Source organism: Sturnira hondurensis, unplaced genomic scaffold (genome assembly GCF_014824575.4).
Source record: "Sturnira hondurensis isolate 20B ecotype Veracruz unplaced genomic scaffold, ASM1482457v3 Scaffold0006849, whole genome shotgun sequence".
Classification (NCBI taxonomy): domain Eukaryota; kingdom Metazoa; phylum Chordata; class Mammalia; order Chiroptera; family Phyllostomidae; genus Sturnira; species Sturnira hondurensis.
Genome location: NW_028079480.1, coordinates 2,434,205 through 2,434,869, shown reverse-complemented (window position 1 = coordinate 2,434,869; position 665 = coordinate 2,434,205). Strand labels below are relative to the sequence as shown.

Here is a 665-nt window from a genome sequence, read left to right as displayed (position 1 = left end):
AAGGAGCAAAGCCCAGTTTGGAATCATCTCAGTCACTGATATTGAATCAAGGCAATTCTGGACTGGTGGTACCCTTAGCTGTGCCTCTCTGGAGGCAGATAACATCATCCTAAGCCTCAAAATATTTCTAAATTATTTCAGGTACAAGATCTGGGTGTCCCATTAAAAAAAAAAACTCAGCTGACAAGACAACATGAATAAAAAGTAAAAGAAAACACAGACATGGGAACAGACACACAGGAAATCTAGATAACAAAATCATCAGATTCATTTATTCGTGAATATTATTAATATATTTAAATATGCTTAACATGGTTAATGTGCTTAATATGGTTAAAGACAATACTCACAATTTCGGCTGAACACTGTGAACTAGAAAAAAGAACCAATGGAAAATCTATATCATGAAACTTCTGCTCAAGATGGTGGTGTAGTCAGACATGTAGTCAGACAGCCACACCAAAATTACAACTAAAATATAGAACAACCACCACTCAGAATGATCAGAAATTGAGTTGAATGGAAGTCTGACAACTATGGAATTAAAGAAACCACCCACCGGTTCCCCTTCCCATCAGATCTGAACACTAGTGTTGGTGGTCATAAAAGGAGGGAAAGTAGCACTGAAACTGGCCTCACAGCTCTGCAGCGTGTTTCAAACAAGG

The 665-nt window shown here is 37.9% G+C and overlaps 1 pseudogene; it reads left to right on the top strand.

Annotated features, from left to right (window-relative positions):
- The first annotated feature begins 553 nt into the window (after positions 1 to 553).
- LOC118990326 (uncharacterized) lies at positions 554 to 665 on the top strand (annotated as a pseudogene).